Genomic DNA, 19,737 nt, shown 5'->3' on the forward strand with positions numbered 1-19,737 from the left:
AGTGATTTTCTCTCCCAATAAAAATTCTATCAGAGTTTACTGGAATATCAGAGTTTACTGGACTCTTTGGCAAGTTATATAAATGAATGCACTGTCTACATCTCTTTGAAAGTCTACATCTTTTTCCCTGTCTTTGTTTATGAAGTGAATCATATATTTTTGCACCCAGTCCTAAATGGACTGGACAAAATTTTGTTTCAACCTATGTAATTTTTCTGTTTCATTTCTATGCAGCTTTTTGCACAAAATCACAGGAAAAAAGAAAAAAAAAACCTCTTCCACGTAACACACACAAAAAATTTCCATGAAGGAAGATGGGAATTTTTTATCTTTTTATCCATTAGAACTAGAATTAATTCCATGAATTCCCAAGAGAATGTTAATGACATACTTTCTTATACCTCCCAAAATAAATTTTGAAGAGCAACCATAACTCCATACAAAAGGGAGGCAGGGAGGAGGAGGGGAGAGGGCATATGGTGGTGGTGGTGTTTTTTCTGCTATTTCACCAAACTCATAGTAATTCGACAAATTTGAGATGGTGTCCTCACAGATCAGCACATTGCCTACTCAGGTGATACTTTTTAACCCGAATATTATTTTACAAATTTTGCTTATTTCAAGAGCAGAAGCAAGATGAAGATGAAAAAGCAGGATTTTATCCCATGAAGCCTATGTCCAATAACCATTAGCAGTCTAAATACAAGTGTATTTTTTCTTTTATGTTTTCTATGTGAATTTTAAATCAACAAATCTCTGACAAACTTGTGCTTTAACAGCACTTTCACTCCTGATTAAGGTAACTATTTGATCTTCATCCAAGCTGAATGCGAAATAATGAGAATTTTTTTAAAAGAGACATCAAGAAGCTGTTTAATGCTCATTTCCAATGTCTTCAGCAATAAATTTGATGCTGTATGTGGCATTTATTTTTCAGTTTCCCATACAATCCTACTGGATAAAATGTCCAGCATACAGCTAAACAAAAACATCATACGATGGGTGAGCAATTGGCTGATGGGCAGGGCTCAAAAGGTTGTGGTAAATGGGGCCACATCAGGCTGGCGGCTAGCTAGTGGGGTCCCCCAATGTTCCTTTTTAGGGCCAGTTCTCTTCAATGTTATTATAAACAATTTGGATGTAGGAGTAGAAAGTGTTTTGAGAAAATTTGCTGATGACACTAAACTTGGAGGAGTTGTTGACTCTGTTAGGGTGGAAAGGCCATGCAGAGAGATCTGGACAGACCGGAGAGCTGGGCAATCACCAACCGCACGAAGTTTAACAAAAGCAAGTGCTAGGTCCTGTACCTGGGACGGGGCAACCCTGGCTATATGTACAGGCTGGGGGACGAGACACTGGAGAGCAGCCCTGAAGAGAGGGATCTGGTTGTGGTTGACGGCAAGTTGAATATGAGCCAGCAGTGTGACCTGGCAGCCAGGAGGGCCAACCGTATCATGGGGTGCATCAAGCACGGCGTTGCTAGTTGGTCAAGGGAAGTGATTGTCCTGCTCTACTCTGCACTGGTGCGGCCTCACTTTGAGTAATGTGTGCAGTTCTGGGCACCACAGTACAAAAAGGATGTGAAACTATTGAAGAGTGACCAGAGAAGGGCTGCAAAGAGGGTGAAGGGCCTAGAGGGGAAGATGTACAAGGAGTGGCTGAGGTCACTTGGCCTGTTCAGCCTGGAAAAGAATAGACTGAGGGGAGACCTCATCGTGGTCTATAGCTTCCTCACAATGGGGAGTGGAGGGGCACACGCCAATCTGTTCTCTTTAATGGCAAGTAATAGAAGCCACAGGAATGGAGTCCAGCTGCAACAGGGGAGGTTCAGATTGGATATCAGGAAGAGGTTCTTCATCAATAGGGTTGTCACGCACTGGAACAGACTCCCCAGGGATGTAGTCACAGCACCAAGCCTGTCAGAGTTTAAGAAGCGTTTAGGCTGTACACTTAGTCATATGGTCTGAACAGGTGGACCTGCGTGGAGCCAGGGGTTGGACTCGATGATCCTTGTGTGTCCCTTCCAACTCAGGATATTCTATGATTCTATGATTTATAAAGCTTTTTAGATTTTATTAGGCAAATTCTTACTTCCCCTCCCTTTTTGCAGGTGAGTTGTACAGAATAATGACTCACCCATTTGTTTTTATGTCCTTACAAGTCCAGTGAAAATAATTTATATTAAACAATAGGTATAAATATCTGCATACGTAAGAAGGTATAGTACATGGAGCTGTCTGACAAGGACTTCTGTGTAGCATCAAGCCCACTAGAACTGCATAGATACATGCACATACGTACAAATAGGAGTTCATTTACAGGTCAATGGCATCAATGGCAGTATTTTCTACTAGCTTTTGGGAAAGATACCTGAAGAATAATTCTCAGTTCTTTAAAAACTGAAAAAGAGTTTAAATCTGTCATTACATTATACATATATATATATAATATATATATATATACAATAAAAAAGTCCTCAATTTTATCCCCGATTCAATCTTATCATGAGTAAAGTGAGACTATATGAGTTATTAATGTTTTCTTGCAGCATTCCAACATGGTAGTACAATATATTTTGGTCCTGGGGAAAATCTTCTCTATTCAGAGGGTTAGCAGATCTCTGCATAAACAAATGGAAAAAAATTCTGCGATGTTGCATTTTAAATCATCTGTGTTTCAGATATTCAGTATCTGGATGAAAGAAACAATTTTACCTGTAACTTATAATTTGCATTTCCAATTCTACATCCTTTCTCAATGTGAATAACTGAACTTACGATAAGCAGATACTGCCATAGTCTTTGAGTATAAGGATTCAAATAAATTCCCCTCTTTTCTTGTAGCCTGACAGTAGCCAATAATTGTGTTTGGTGGGATGGATATGGTTATTCAAATAATATCAAAGATATGTAAGGAAATCAGTCTAAGAGCAATTGCTAATCCTTTAGTAATGTAGCCTCCATTGTGCCTGTTACTAGTGTTTTCTGTGTGTCAGAAAAGGCATGCATGTCACCCATTTAGTAGTTTAAATAGCATTAAATTTTGAATCAGTTTATCCAGTTGCATATGTGGCAGTATTACATCATCATTTCGTTCTTGATTGACTTCATTTAGTTTCTAACAAATACATATCTTCTCTGAACTTACAGCCCTACAACATAGTCTCTTGTTCCACACAAGATCTGAGAGCAAATTTTAAGGTGCAATTACTGGTTGCTGAGAACTATCAAAATACCTTTTATGTAGCAAAATATAACCTTCCTATTAAATCCTGAAAATTCTAGTATGGGTCTCTAGATTATATAAGAAGAGATTTAAATGTAAATTCCACTGTATGTTTAGCACCATCCACCTGAAAATTAGATCCAAGCTGTCTTTTCTTTTAAATCTCATTTTAAATTCAGAAATAATCGTACTACTGAGAGATAGAATGACATTCTTAGAGGTACAAAAGGCAAAATATTATAAGGATTTTGTAATGTTTTTCTAATAATGATTTTCCTAGACTGTTACCATCATAGAGATTTTTAATCAATATTTTCAGAGAACATACACTAGAAAATTAAAGTAGTCTTCAGTTTAAAAGCTTTTTTTTTTATTTGAAATTTTATGCAAGTTGGTTAATATTTTATTAATTTTATTCCTTGATCAAAAACATATTTACGGAATATACTGTGTTTCAAGTAAAAGAGTTGATACTTTTTAATTGTTCAGAAAGATAGAATATGTTTCAGTATAAATAACCTTTTTTTTTTTTTTGGTCAATATCAGAAAAGCAAAACAACCTTAGAAAAATAACACACCTCATTCTTATCCTACATCCAACCTTTTATTTGTATTGTGGCATGAGCTGCAAAGTTTTTAGTCATATTGATTCACTTACTGGTAAATTACTACTAAGAGTATTAAAATATAATTTGTTGTGTTTGTTTTTTCTGTATTGTTACAAATACCATGCTTGAAATTCACTTTTCAAGGACTTTTATTAGCTAATCACTTTCACAGGGCTTTTAAGAAAATATTGCCTATCTCATTGGAAATATGTAAATATATAGGATAAGTATATTTATCTAAGAAAATAACGCTCACACTTAAGAACTGAACAGGATCAAATATAGAGAGAATTCACAAGGCTTAATGTATTCTTAAAAATGTGTACCATATAAGTTTGTGTTTATGTCCATCTATTCATATGTAAATTAATAATCAGCGGTAAAGATTTCCAAATACAGTGTTGTATGTGGTAAGGTTTTGCCAATGAACATATAGCCATTATCTATAATCTTACACATGGTTGTTTGTGGAACAGCATTTAGAGGAATTCAGTTAAAACAGCATTTTAAATGTACTTTTCCTGAAAATTCAATCTTTAAAATTATCCTTTTTTTTTTTTTTTTTTTTGGTGGGCAAAGATTTATCTGTTTTTAGATTAGATTATTTTATTCTATAAAAAAGTATAGCTTATTAAATTTCTGGGATAATAAATTCTTGACCACTCTACTGATCAATGACCAAGAAAAACTAATTTCTTAAGTGCCAAGGTAATAGGCAAAAGGCTCACAAGCTGAACATGAAAAGCGTACACGGCATGCCAAATTCCTTCCTTGATATTCCTTTCACTGACATAAAATTATTGAAAATGTGAGAAAGACAACTCTGGACAGTTATCAAAATCCTATTATTTTCTTAGCATAAAGACAAATTCTTCAAAATTGCTATGGTTATCCATTGCTTTTGGCAGACTCATCTCTATTCACCCTCAATATGAGCAGGAAACAGATTTTTTGGTTTCCTCCCCTTGCACATTTAAAAGTTATCTGTAAAGGAGTACATTGCTTGTTTGATTGGCTGATTGACATTTCTTGAGGAATTTGGTCAAGGAACATGGCGACACTACATACATAAGTCTGAACGAAGTTAAAAATAAATCAAGATCTGAATTAGAAGGAGATTATTAGAAGAAAAAAAAGAAAAAAAGAGAGAAGAAGAAATGGGGATGGGAATAAGAAATTTATTTACTACGGAAATGAATAAATATTGGGTATCGGGGGTGGCACAGACATGACTTTGACATAAGGCTAGGTAAGTTCAGTCTTATAGATTTATCTTCATCCACTGGTTCCAATTTACTAAGTTGTTTTTGCTTGTTTTTGTTTGTTTTATTTTAAACACAATTTAATTTCTTGTTTGGTTGTTGTTGTTGTTGTGTTTTAACCATGGCAAGGTGTGCAAAGTCTGTAGTGGTATTTTAATGGTGACACTGCTACTTACATTTATCCATATCCTTTTTTTTTTCTTTTTCAAGTATATAAATAACTAAATCAAATATGTCACAAGTCTGCTTAAACTTATATCTGAAGAAAATACTGCTTTCTCTACAGGACTGGACTTCATTCCTGATTCAAACTTCACAAGAATTCTTCAAAACTTCAGTAACAGCCTATTCTAGGTCTGCTCTGGTTATCTTCATCACATATATGTAAAGAAAAAAAAAAAAAGATGCAGGCAAATAAAACAATAAAAAATGAGGAAAAAAAAAAAAGTAGCTAAAACTACAGTTTAAAAAGACCACCAGGGAGAATCCCATGTCTAATTTATATCATTTGAACACGGTCAGTTCATGCAAGGAATGAAATAAACTATCTTTCTACTTTGAACAGCTTGGAAAGATTTTATTATTGGAAATGAATACCTTTCCATAGCAGAGTTAGCAGCTGTATCTTTTAATTGCTCCAAGTATAGTAAACTTCAGTGAGCCAACATAAAAATTGGCTAGAGCTTCTTTTGTGCTGGATTTTCCCCATAATTGGTGTTTATTTCTGTTATGTTTAATTTGAATTTTTTCCCCTCACACAAAAACATATTTTACCATAGTTTTATGATAATTATTAATTAGCTAATATGGTTATCCATGTTATGGTCATGTCTCTTATATTCATAAGCACAAAGTATGGTTTAAGCTATCTTTGAAATCCTAACTTCTCAGACTATGACCTATTATTGGTTTTGTATACTTCTTTCTTCAAAAACAAAGCTTTATTATGCACGATACATACACACACATACATATTGTATGTATTATGTATATTTTATACAGCAGTTGTTAAAAAAATAAGGCAGAAATAGATTGCCATGAAGTCTATGTTAAGTAACATAATATTATAGTGAGATTTCCCTAGTGTGTTCAGTGTAATGTTTTTAAACATTGTTAATGTTTCCTCAACCACTAGACATTAAGAAAGTTAAAGAGGCAAATATTTGTACAGATACAACTTTTGACAATAGTAGTTTGCATACTCCTACAGAATTTCTCTGAGTAGAGGACCCTTACAGGAATCTAAATAAGCTTCTGCACACTCGACTATTTAGAAAAAGAATAGATTTCAAAGATTTGAAATTTAAAACTAGATTATAGACTACAATAGACACCTCAGTATCATCTACAGATCTGCAGGGAAGACTGCAGGAAGACAGATGTGATGTACAGGCTGTGAGATAGCAACATTCAACTCCACTCCTCAAAGAAAACAATCAAAAGAGAAAGAAATAATCTTACAGAAAACTGAAAGAGATCGGATAGAAACAAAGCCCACTGGACCTGCCCAAACATTGAGGAAAAAAATATTTTCTGGGAATCTTTAAAATTGATATTACCAATTCTAAATTTTAGGCTTGCACAATAAGCTTCTGAAATGAAAACCTGCCTTAAAGCTTATAGTTTGTAACTAATTAAAAAAATAATGACACAGTGAAATATATAATTATTTCTGCTATGTTGCTTTTTCAACTACTACATTCACACAGTCAGTGGAGTCATAAAACAAAGCTGACAGATCTGTTCTCCTGGGTTTAGGTTTCTGCTGTCTAGGAGTGTTGTTTGCTGCCTATGTATGTGGAGCATGACAGCGATATGTGTTATACAAATAAGTTTTCCTCGTGAGTTTGATCTCAAGTACATGTTAATGTTATTGTTGCTTGTTTCAGAACAAGCACTCACTTTATTCTTTTTAATATTATGAAACAAGATTAAAACACATGAGAATGTTTTGGTTCAAGCTTGTTGATCTTAATAGCCTCATGACATTACTTTTAAACTGATTTTAGCAACATACTAAAAGTCAACATACTTCATTCAAATGACATCACATTAAACATATGTTTTCCCAAAAGTCTTTGTGTATGGAAAAGAGAAAAAATTTAACTACAACAAGCACATGTTTCCAATAATTTTAGCTTTCCTTCTAACAGTTATCCATCTTTCATTGCACTTCCCAACATAGTCACATTAAACTTTTGCTAAGGGGAAACCATTTTGATAAAACACAACATGTGATTATAAAGAAAGTTTTACTTCTTACCATTCCTGTCCCCTATTCATTCCAAAAGTCTGGTTTCTTACAACAGATTTAATATAAAAATCGCCATTTATATCTGGAGAAATTCTGTCCGTTTTAAAAATCATTACCTTTTGGTTCATGTTATCTATTTCACTTTGAAATTATGTCAGCTCTTGTCTTTGACGACTATATTACTAATACTCCCAAAATACGACTCAGTTAAGTTACACACATATAGCACTGATTAAATTCAGTTATATCACAATACCTTCAGTTAAACTATGCTAAAAACAAGCAAACAAACAGACAAAAACCATATCATCAACAACAACAACAACAAATTTACTTTCTGGTTACTCAGGATGGAAAAAAAAAAAAAAACACAACTTTTTCCTCTCATTCTCTTGCTGGTGGTAGTAAGATATGAATTAATGGCTGATATTACCAGCTGACATTATCATATATCTACCTGTGTATGTACATTTATATATATATTTCATGACCCAGGAAACACGCTAGAATGCAGTTCTTCACATAAATATCCAAATTCAGCAAAAAGAAATATCAAAAACAATTACTCACCCTGAGCTTGCAGGTTTGGAACTGGATCAAAAATACTCTATCCTGAGATCTAAGAAATACAAAACAAAAGCTACCTATCATCACCGGCAATGAATGGCAGGACAACAGATATACAGCAAAATGGGTAAATGATAGTTCAGTGCTTCAAGTAATTAACATACACATATACTACAGAGAAATCAATGAGTTAAAACATTGCATGGTACACTTTGGATGTGTATTGGGTTTATATGACAAGGTTTTGGTAGTAGGGGGCTGCAGGGGTGGCCTCTGTGAGAAGAATACAGAAGCTGCCCCACGTTAGATAAGGGCCAGTTCCAGCCAGCTCCAAATGGACCCGCCGCTGTCCAAAGCTAAGCAAATAAGCAATGTTGTTTGAGCCTCTGTGAGAGCAGATTTAAGAAAGGGGAAAACAAACAAACAAACAAAAACTGCTGCACAACAGCATCTGGGAGAGTGAGTTGTGAGAAAGAGCCCTGTAGGCACCATGGTGAGTGAAAAAGGAGGGGGAGGAGGTGCTCCAGGTGCCAGATCTGAAGTTCCCGTGCAGCCTGTGGAGAGGCCCATGGTGGAGCAGGCTGTGACTTTGCAGCCCATGTGTCCCACAGTGGAGCAGATCTCTGTGCCACAACCTGTGGAGGAGCCCACGGTGGAGCAGGTAGATCTGGCCTGAAGGAGGCTGCAGCCTGTGAAGAGCACCCGTTGGAGCAGAGGTTCCCCTGCACTGTTCAAGGGTAGGAGGTGGAAGAGGGTGGATGGGGGGAAGGTGTTTTTGTAGTTTATTTTCCTTGTCTCTCACTTCTCTAGCTTCTTAGTAATAGGTAATATATTTCTCAAATCTCCCTATGCTGACTCTGCTTTGCCTGTGACAGTAACTGTTGAGTGACCTCCCTGTCCTTACCTGTCCCTGTCCTTGAGCCCTTTTCACTGTGTTTTCTCCCCCTTTCGTTTTGAAGAGGGGAGTGAGAGAGTGGTTGTGGTGGAGCTCAGCTGCCCACCTGAGTAAAGCCACCACAGGTTGGTTGATGAAGCATGTTATACATTAGAAAGCAGCCCAACAAAAGGCTAAACTTTCTAGGGTATTCATATTGTGCATACCCCTTCCCCCTGACCACCTCCTACCCTTCCTCCACACACACACTGTGAGGAAAATTTAAATTCTATCGAACAGATGAGAATTTGTGAATTTCTGTGGAAACCAATAAACTCCATGGATATCTGGATACAATGGGTTCAGACTGTAAACCAGAGCAGTTCAAACTATGATTTGATAAGTGTATTTGAACATAAATAGCACCTTTAGAAAATAAACTTACTTCAGTGCTCAGAAGATAGGTAGGTAGGTAGGTAGGTAGACAGATAAGAGAATTTTAGACTGCATTATAAGAATGTGGTTCTAAGAATGAAATCAAAATAATCAAAGTAATCATAAGAAATATACATTTAATGTCTGAAAGGAGTCAATGGTCTGTGACAACTGATGAAAGTGCATTGGAATAAAAGCAAAAGAATCTGACTGGAGGTGGATGTTTGAAAATCTGGGGATGCAAAAATGCAATTTCTTCTATATAAGCAGAGGAATAAAACAGATTACTACAAATCTCCTTTATAAGCATCAGATACAAATAATTCATCATAGAATGAAATTTCATTTCATGAAACTGGATGCATTTCTTTGTAATTGCTAAGATTTTTTAATTTTATCAATACTATAACCATGGTTATTCCATTAATAAGGCTTGAGGTTACCCATTAGCTTAATAAGAAAAATCAAAAATTGATTTTCCTGCAGCAAATTAGTTTCCAACTTTTTCTCTATACGCATTTTTCCTTTCTACTACAACATTAATGAAGATTAATGATTAAAATTTAAGATCTTGCAAAGAAATTCTAGAAGATACACAAAATCTAAATATGCCTGTTTGAGTAATAGAACAGGATGTATATATATAAAAAAAATCTGAATGAATATAATACTACATTTAAGCTATTTTTAAGTAATTAATATAGAAGATAAGATTAAATGCTATATTAATAATCTGAATGTTTTGAAGGAAGTATATATATCTCTGTAATCTTTATTTAAGATTATTTAAGACATCCTATTATATTGAGACTGTCCTCACAAGCAGTTCTATATGACCACTAATAAGAATTAACACAGGTGAAAAAATGCTTCTTAAACCCAAATCATGTAAGCAATTCTAAATTCATTTGTGGTTCACAACACCTTTTCCTGTTTTGTTATTTTGAAAACAAAGAAAAATACCATTTTGATATTTTACAAAAAGATGTTTAATTTGAGTTATGATACCAAGACAATTTTATCTCAGTAGAAAGTGTGATTTGTATGACAGATGAAATTTAATTTTTTAAAACAAGTAATGAAATAAAAGTAGCTAAGTTTCCACTGAAATAGTTGAATAATTTAATTACAAATTGTAATGAAACATAGCAAATGCAAGTAAAAATAACATATTAAACATTGTGAAATGCATGACTAATAGGAAGAGGAAGTTCTGCTTAGTAAGGTATGTATGTGAATGCAGATGAAACTCCCATACAACAATGCACCAATAAAGGTTGTCAGATAAGGTAGCACAACAATTCGATAGCTGCACATTTGTCTCTCAGAAACAAAAGTACTCAATTGTATAAAGAAAAGCAAACCAATTTTTCAAATGATGTTTCTTTTTGCTTCTATGATGAAATTATACTTAGAAACAACAATAATAATAATAAAGTAAAACACTAATACACTAATAAAACAATAATAAAGTAAAACAATCTTGTATGTTGGTTAAAATAAGTTCCTTCTTCCTCTTCCGTGTGTCATAGATGTTTTTAGAAATAGAGTGGCAAGTAGAATGAACAATTTATATATTCAGGCTAACTAATTCTTATGTTCACATTTGTATGATCTTTTCCCAGTTCTTGTCATTTTTTATTAAGATTAATTAATTAACAGATGATGAAAGATGGTTTGTTTGTTAGTTTTAATAAGACAGTCTGAAAGCACAAATTGGATGAATGGAATATTATAAATACTGTAGAATACTGTTGTAGGGATAGCTATGCAAACTGCTTCTGTTGGGCATAATAGCATGTGACATGCATATCTTCAAATGTAAGTCGTATTTTTCAGGGTGTATTTTTTTTTCTTTGTTTTAAATTGCTGATGGCATTAAAAAATACTTTTGCAACATCTGTTTTGAATGCTGGAATTTTTTAAAATTATTTTTAAATTAATTACTAATTTACATTTCTATATGCAGCAAAATATGTTTGAAAGGAAAAAAAAAAAGATCTAAAATTTTGAAAAATACTCTGACTGTAAACTAGAATGTTTTGCTTAGCAGTACTGAACATTGAAGGAAAAAAAAATCATTTGGGATTAGAAGACAAATCGGGCCCGGTGTCTCTTCAGGCAAACTATCATATTTTGACATAAAAATATTTTGACAAAAAAATATAAAAAATATATATATATATTTTTTTTTTTTTTTGACAAAAAAAAAAAACGGATAATGAAACTGTAAACATGAAGCTAAGTGGACCTAGTAAATCTCATCAGTGAACCCTACTATAATTTTTTTTGTTATTTTTCTAGTATAACCTAATTTAGTTATATACTCTGTGTAATGGTACATATACAGATGAAGTTAGATATACCAGATAAAAGTGCAAAAATCTCAAAACACTATCATTAAACCTGAATCCCCAAATACCCTCTATTTGTAACACACCACATTAAGTAACACCACCGTCTGAACTTCATCTTAACTTTAAGCTTAACAATTCATGTCTTTTTATCATGACTCTTAAAAGATGTTCCAGAAATGTTTAGCCAGTGAATGATCTTTGAATGGTACTACACATAAAACTGAGTTTCTTAATCTATAGAATAAAGGTCTGTGGAGAGTGGTCACCACTCTAATCCTTGCCTAGAAAACCTCTAAGTGTATTAAATCAGTAAATTGTAGGATAACAAACATCAAACATAATCCTGCATTGTGAACTGAAATATTGATCTGGGAACATCACAATCTTTTTTTTTTTTTTTTCTTTTCACAAACATTCCTGCTTCATAAAAGGGTTTTAAGATTTTTCAGCTTTTTTAACTCAAGTTTTGGTAGTTTCGATTAATATTTCTCATATGCATTAAGACGTATGTATCAAAAGTGCTTTTCTTTTTTACTAAGGATTATTTCTATGTGTATAAAAATAAAATGTCGATAAACTACTTCATTTATTGTGTTGGAAGCAAATTAATCATACTTTAGAGAGAACAGGAACTGTATTTCCTGAAAATAATTTGGTTTTCATTTAAGTAAAAAGTAATTTATTCTCTAAGATTATACTCACAGATGTCAGGGTGATACTCAGCAACAATAACATTTTTAGCTAGTTCCTAATTCTCTGTGATGTTTCTTAGCAATTTGTTAAAGGATTCTTTTTCCTGAATTTCTTTAAATCTTTTGCAAGACCTCCATTACCTGGAGTCATCACAATTTTAGAAAACAAGCAGGAATGTATTATCAAGTAATAATCCTTTATTCTGTTGACTTTATCACTTAATTAAAAATCATTGATGAGAATGATTATTAACTAAACAAGACTATTGTATGTTCAAACTCCTTTATAACAGCTATAATTTAAAGTGACAATATAAACTTACAAGAGGTAACAACTACTATATGATGACTCAGTATTGGACTACAGCGCCTTTCTTTCAAGAGGGTAGAAAAAAAAAGTGAGAGAGATTAGAATTCTGTTTAATGCGTTTTTAGACGTTGACTTTAAAATACTTGTAACATATTGTAATAAGGCATTGAGAACAAACCTTACTATTTTTATGATGATCATCAAGAGAAACAAAATCTGTTAGGAGCACAGTTTTCTGACATTGTTTTTTATTGTTTTACCTTCCTTTCATTGTCATTTATTTGTGAAAAGGTTGCACTAACCATGAACAAATAGATGTTTGTTTACTCTTTGACAGTTGAATTCAGTTCCAGGAAAAAATGTCCAAAATCTTCCTTCATTCTCATGCAAAGTATGAATGATCAAATAGTATCCTGAAATATCCACAGCAAAATGAGAGTGTAATTCAAGCAAACAGGCTGTAACTGAGATAGGATTTTTTTGATATTTCATCCCAGTGGAATTAATATTTTGACACTATTTAATTTTTGTTTATTGAAAAATATTTCTGGATAAGACAAAATCCATCTCCCTCTCTGTTCCCTTTAAAAAATTCATATTTTTGGAGAAAGAATATGATGCAAAAGAGAACGATGATAGCCTTGTAGATAATTCTGTTATCTAGTTCTTCTACAACTGGACACAGATTTAAGTACAGCCTACACTAAGAGTACATTTTGTTTAGGACTTCTCCATCATTTTACCTATTAAATGTGTTGCCTTCACTTGAAAAACACAGTTCCTATTTATTTCCAAATGTATTTTAGATCCACAGACTTAGAATACTGCACTGCTTTTCCAACAACAGCAAAAATACTGCTGAATGAAAATCTTTATAAATCTGTTCAATTTTCTTGAAAGAAAATGAAAAGTGCCCTCTGAAGGAATAAAAAAAAAAATTGCAAATTTTATAATTCCCGTTTCTTAATCTCTTGAGGGAATCTTTTGCTTTACTGCAAAATGTAGCTTTATATATATTTCAAAGCCCACAAATTCAAAAGGTTATCCGATTCATTTATTTTATGGAGATTATCTTCATAATAACATACATAAACTCCTTGGCAGGTAATCTATTCTTGTATACAATAGCTCTTTTTCCTGCTCTTCTGAGTATTAACTTTAGCAGAATATCCAGTTTTGTTGCCAAAACACTGCCGTTTAGTCTTCCCTCGGGACTTTCCATAGACTCTATATTTTATAGAACACTATTATCAAATGATTTCTATTAAAAGGTGTCTTTTGTTTGCAGCATTCCTTTCATATTTTCTTGTCTGTATGTGGACTGGAAGGCTGCATATGGACTTGAGAGCAAATGTTCTCTACCTTCTCTCTAGTAGTCTTAATACCTACATACACACCCTAGGCTGTGTACTGATAATTTCTTAGTATGAAACCTCATTTTCCTCTCAGGTGCTTGCTACATAGAAGCAAGCTGAGGTACATAGAGCATGGTATGGGAAGAAATTATTGTATGCTTAAAGAGGTCCTTAAAGAGATGAAATATGCATAGATAGAGGCAGTACTGTGCAATTTATTGTGGAGTGCTTTTTGTTTGTTTGTTTTCTTTTTTTTTTTCTTTTTTTTTCTTTTTTTTTCTGCTGTACTGGAACTGTATTAGGCTGTGTTCAATTTTTGTGTTTCTGCAGTCTACACAATGGTTTCTGGTTTGTGCTCATGCATTTTGTGGTCTTCTTGCATTTCTATTAAATACTATTGATTTTGGGTGAGCTCTATAGTTTGCTAAGACTTTTAAAAATTATTAATTTATAAATTCTTATTAGCTTAATCCTGTCTTTTGGGGCATTTATAATCCTGCCTAGCTTTTGGTTTCTTAGTCATTAAAATGTGTATTTTTTTGTTTGTTTGCTTGTGTTGTTTTTTTGTAAACACTGCAAAATAACAAGGCCAAAAGAGACCCCTGCAGGACCTCCAACTGAAATGATTAATAATGATTTCTTGCTAACTGAAATTAATAATTCAGCTAAAGGTTACATCAAATTCACATTTTACTGATGCGTTTAAAGGGCTGTAATGGCAACCCTCCCCCCTCCCAATACAAATGTAATTACATCATATTTACGTTTTGTGTGTGTGTGTAAATAATAATGTTTTAGCAATACATTAAAAAAAAATCCCTTTAAGAGAAAAAGGTATGAAACTTTTCAGTAAAATCAATTCTTCTCCCCTAATTGACACCAGTTTTAAACTTATAAACACTTTGAATTTTCCTCAAGCTCTATCAATGTTAATACTTGCTTTCAGCACAATATTTTTATTTTTAAAGTCAAAGTTGCAGACAGCTTACCACTTTAATTACACACCCCCTCATAAATGGTTATCTCTAAAAAAATTTACCATAAGTTAAGAGTGAACTCACTGGTATTGGAGTACAGGTTATAATTTAAACATACAATTCTATCTTAATGTTATTTTTTTATATATATTTATGCTCATGGAATTTATTAAAAAAAAAAAATTAAGCTAACATACTGTGAAACCTTCTGCAAGTATGCTACATCATTTTCAAGTCAGAGTGGTTTATGTTGGTTTAGTGTAACATCTTCCATGTTTGATTCAAGATTTATTAAAATGAGAAATTCTTACTAACAATTTGAAATCATAAGAGACAGGTTTTTCACATGAAAGGGCTGAAGTCCAACTGCATTTAGACAGTATTTGTTTGGTTTGCAAGTGCTGGATATTCAATTATATTACCAGCAAAGTAACATACAGATATTATTGAAATTACTAATTTAATAATTAATAGTCTGTATAACAAGATAATTATGTTTACAGGGACTGCACATAAATTCTGATTAAATAATTCATAAAAACTTTAAATGAAACCACTGAGGGGAATTTTCTCTGATAAAAAATTGTAGAACATAATTTTATCGGTGAACAAACGACCAGTAGTGCAATTTTTTAAATTGTAGTTGAGAAAAACTGCTGAGACTTCCCTAATGGAAGAACTGAATCCAAGTGTTTTATGACCCAGAAGGAAGCTGCTTATTGGTACTTGTAGATGAATGCCACATAACATCATCTGAAGGTTACCAGAGGTTATTATCATTCTAGCACCTAATGGTTGGTTATTAGAGGAAAGGCAGCTTTGAAACCACAGAATGGTCTATTTTCAGATAAAAGATCAAACCGTTATCAGCATATCATCATCTAGCACAAGTTATTTATGCATCAGTATGTCTCTATCCACTGAGCTATAAAATCAATTAAATTCACAAAAATAAAAATGGACAATTTAAATATTTGATCTAAGCTTTCAGTTAATATGCTGATCTTTTTTTTTCCTCTTTTTTTTTTTTAAGACTTTCTTTTAAGACATTCTACCACCTGAATTCAATAATCTTTAAAGCCAAACATCTGGTGGAATAGCCAGAGATATAAAACACATAAAACAGATTAGTTATCACAACTTCAGTGTATTTAATGTTTGTTTGTTTGTTTTTTTAAAGCAAATTTAAAACTTCACAGAATTGTAGGGGTTGGAAGGGACCTCAAGAGATCATTGGGTCCAACCCCCTGCCAAAGCAGGTTCCCTAGAGCAGGTTGCACAAGTAGGCGTCCAGACAGGCCTTGAATATCTCCAGAGAAGGAGACTCCACAACATCCCTGGGCAGCCTGTTCCAGTGCTCCGTCACCCTCACTGTGAAGACGTTCATTCGCATGTTGGTGCGGAACTTCCTGTGCTCCATTTTGTGGCCATTGCCCCTTGTCCTATCCCCACACACCACTGAAAAGAGGTTGGCCAAATCCCTCTGTCTCTCACACTTCAGATACTTGTAAACATTAATAAGATCCCCTCTCAGTCTTCTCTTCTCAAGGCTGAACAGACCCAGGTCTCTCAGCCTTTCTTCATAGGGAAGATGCTCCAGTCCCTGTATCATCTTTGTGGCCTTCCGCTGGACTCTTTCCAGGAGATCCCTGTCTTTTTTGTACCGGGGAGCCCAGAACTGGACACAGTACTCCAGGTGAGGCCTGACCAGGGCAGAGTGGAGGGGGAGGATCACCTCCCTTGACCTGCTGGCCATGCTCCTTTTAATGCACGCCAGGATCCCATTGTCCCTCTTGGCCACCAAGGCACACTGCTGGCTCATGGTCAACTTGTTGTCCACCAGGACCCCCAGGTCCTTCTCCTCAGAGCTCCTCTCCAGCAGGTTGTCCCCCAGCCTGTACTGATACATGCGGTTGTTCCTTCCCAGGTGCAGGACTCTACACTTGCTCTTGTTAAACCTCATTTAGTTACTTCCTACCCAGCTCTCCAGCCTGTCCAGGTCTCGCTGACTGGCAGCACAGCCTTCTGGCATGTCGGCCACTCCTCCCAGCTTCGTATCATCAGCATACTTGCTGAGGGCGGACACTCTTCCCTCGTCAAGGTCATCGATGAAGATGTTGAACAAGACCAGACCCAGCACCGAGCCCTTGAGAACACCGCTGGTCACAGGTCTCCAGCTGGACTCTGCGCTGCCGATCACCACCCTCTGAGCTCGGCCAGTCAGCCAGTTCTCAACCAACCTTACTGTCCACTCGTCTATTGCACACTTTCTCAGTTTTGCTAGCAGGATGTGGTGGGAGACAGTATCAAAAGCCTTGCTAAAGTCAAGGTAGATGACATCCACTGCTCTCCCCCCTGTCTACCCAGCTGGTGATGCCATCATGGAAAGCAATGAGGTTGGTTCAGCATGATTTTCCCCTTGGTGAATCCATGCTGACTACTCCTCATAACCTTCTTCTCTTCCAATTGTTTGGAGATGGCATCCAGAACAAGATGTTCAACACCTTTTCAGAGACAGAGGTGAGACTGAATGGCCTGTAGTTTCCTGGATCCTCTTTCTTGCCCTTCTTGAAGACCGGAGTGACATTGGCTATCCTCCAGTCTTCATGCACCTCTCCTATTCTCCAGGACCTTTCAAAGATGATAGAGAGGAGTTCAGTGATCACCACCGCTAACTCCCTCAGCACACATGGATGCATCCCTTCGGGTCCCATGGATTTGTGTGTGTTGATCCCACTCAGATGCTCCCGAACCACTCCCTTGTCAACCAAGGGTTAGATTTCCACATCCCAGACTCTTTCTCCTCCCTCCAGGGTCTGGGAGTCCTGGGGGGGAGTCTTTGAAGTAAAGACCAAAGCAAATAAGGCATTCAGTATCTCTGCCTTCTCAGCGTCCCCTGTTACCAGGACACCCCCCTCGTTCAGTGGCAGACCCACATTATCTCTAGTCTTCCTTTTACAGTTTACATACTAAACAAACAAAAACTTCAAACAAAAACCTGCAAGCTTCACCTCCAGGTGGGCTTTAGCCTTCCTCATTGCGTCCCTGCAGGCCCTGACAACACTCCTATACTCATCCGAAGAGGACAGGCCCTTTTTCCACATTTCATAGACCTTCCTCTTCCTTTTAATCTTGTTGATGAGCTCCTTGCTTATCCACGCAAGTCTCCTGCCCCCTTTCCCCAATTTCCTACTCTTCGGGTTGCTCCAATCCTGAGCTTGGAAGAAGTGCTGTTTAAATATTGCCTAGCTCTCAAAAGCGCCCTTGCCTTCTAGCAATCTAGCCCATGAGATACCCCCTAGTAGGTCCCAGAAGAGGTCGAAGTTGGCTCTCCAAAAATCCAGAGTAGCAATCCTACTTCTTGCCTTACTTCTTCCACCAAGTTCCATCTTGAACTCCACAATCTCATGGTCACTGCATCCCAAACTGCCCTCAGCCTTCACATCCCTAACAAGCCCATCCCTGTTGGTAAGAGCAAGGTCCAGAAGCAACCCCTGCCTCATCGGTTCCTCCACCACCTGCGTCAGAAAATTACCTTCAACGTGTTGAAGGAACCATTTGGACTTTGTGTGCCTGGCCGAGTTACTTTCCAAACAGATATCTGGATAATTGAAGGCCCCCATGATAACCAGTGCCTGGGATTTTGAGGCTACTACCAGCTGCTTGTAGAAGGCCTTGTCAGCTTCCTCCTGATCTGGTGACCTGTAGTACACCTCCGCAACAGTGTCACCCACATGAGCCCACCCCTTAATTCTCACCCACAAGCTCACCACTCCTTCATCACCCTCCCCCAGCTGGAGCTGGTTACATTCTAATTGCTCCCTCACATAAAGGGCAACTCCTCCCACTCGCTTCCCCAGCCTGTCTTTCCTAAAAAGGACATAGCCCTATATGACAGCGTTCCAGTCATGGAAGCTGTCCCACCATGTGTCTGTGACTGCAGTGAGATTGTGGCCCTGCGTCCATACACGGATCTCGAGCTCATCCTGTTTATATCCCATGCTTCGCACATTGGTATACGGGTACTTTAGGGAAGCAGCAGGCTCAGGTATCCCTCGAGGGACTCAAGAAGAAGATTCCGGACAGGCTATCAGGAATATTACCTTCTCAGAGGAGCCCTCAGATGATCCTATGAGACAACTCAGAGGTTTTTCCCTACTATCTTCATCAGTGTCAGCAGTGACAACATCCCCCAGCCCTTTTCTGTCACTTCTAACTCTCCTCCCTTCCCCCACCAAACCTGGTTTAAAGCTCTGGTAATAACTCCAGAGAGCTTGCTCCGCAATACGCTTGTGCCCCACTTGCTGAGCTGGAGTCCGTCAGCAACCCACATACCTGGCTTTCTCGAAGGCCTGCCCCAAATCAAAATACCCAAAGCCTTGGTCCAGACACCATCCCCTCAGCCAGTCATTTACCTGACCTGTTCTCCTCCTTCTTTCTGGGTCCCGGTCACCCATTGGGAGGACAGGTGAAAACACTACCTGCATCCCTGATCCCTTCAACATCCTTCCCAGGGGTGCAAAGTCCTTTTTAATATTATTCATTCTTCTTGTTCCAGCTTCCAGGGACCCAACCTGAATGACAACAAGAGGATAGTAGTCCTCCAGTTTAATGAGCTGTGGCAGAGCCTTTCTAATGTCTCTGACATGTGCTCCAGGACAAAAACAAACAAACAAACAAACAAACAAAAAAACTTGATTGCCTTTGGAACTGTTTCCCTATTTCCGTTAATGTTGGAATTACATTTTTTGATCTAGTATTTTTGTAGCTCTTAGTCTGACTCTTATTGAATAAATCTGTACAGAAAGTGGAGTCAAGAAT

General features: G+C 36.2%; 1 protein-coding gene across 35 annotated transcripts in view; it reads right to left on the bottom strand.

Moving 5' to 3' along the window:
* The window catches only part of PTPRD (protein tyrosine phosphatase receptor type D), a 1,327,869-nt gene that overhangs the window by 747,262 nt on the left and 560,870 nt on the right, over window positions 1-19,737 (bottom strand). For all 35 annotated transcript variants that reach the window (XM_066988380.1, XM_066988378.1, XM_066988352.1 and 32 more), the window contains one exon: window positions 7,920-7,968. The gene's annotated coding sequence lies outside the window, so the exon portion shown is untranslated. The remainder of the gene's footprint in view (window positions 1-7,919; window positions 7,969-19,737) is intronic.

The sequence above is a fragment of the Anser cygnoides genome, chromosome Z (genome assembly GCF_040182565.1).
Source record: "Anser cygnoides isolate HZ-2024a breed goose chromosome Z, Taihu_goose_T2T_genome, whole genome shotgun sequence".
Classification (NCBI taxonomy): Eukaryota; Metazoa; Chordata; class Aves; order Anseriformes; family Anatidae; genus Anser; species Anser cygnoides.